The sequence below is a fragment of the Brassica oleracea genome, chromosome C3, assembly GCF_000695525.1.
Source record: "Brassica oleracea var. oleracea cultivar TO1000 chromosome C3, BOL, whole genome shotgun sequence".
In the NCBI taxonomy this organism is placed as follows: domain Eukaryota; kingdom Viridiplantae; phylum Streptophyta; class Magnoliopsida; order Brassicales; family Brassicaceae; genus Brassica; species Brassica oleracea.
The window spans coordinates 46,351,041-46,351,444 of NC_027750.1; positions in this window are offsets into that span (position 1 = coordinate 46,351,041).

Below are 404 nucleotides of genomic sequence, written 5' to 3' on the forward strand. Positions count from 1 at the left end.
GAATTTGCGACGATATGTAATCTTATATATACCCCCGAGCGCTCACTCTTTCTTTCCTCTCTACTTCCTCTCCACTTCCTCTCCATTTTGTAGCAATGGTAAGCCTCTCTAATTCCTCTCTAATTTGGTTAGTTTAGGATAGATTAGGTGGTTAGTATAGGGAATTTAGATAGATTTACGGATTTTATGTTATTTAGTGTTGATTAGGTGGATAATGTTGGGAAATTTACTGTTGATGTTAATTTTAAAAATTAAAATTTTTTCCCAGGTTCGAAAAGGAAGACTTACTGCCCATTACAGAGAGATGTTCGGTGAGCCGGGTAGTCATTTAGACCCGGCTTCTTCAGCTCCCGGTTCTTCGGGTCAGGAGACTGTCCCCGAGACTCAGTCTTCTCAGAGAGTCT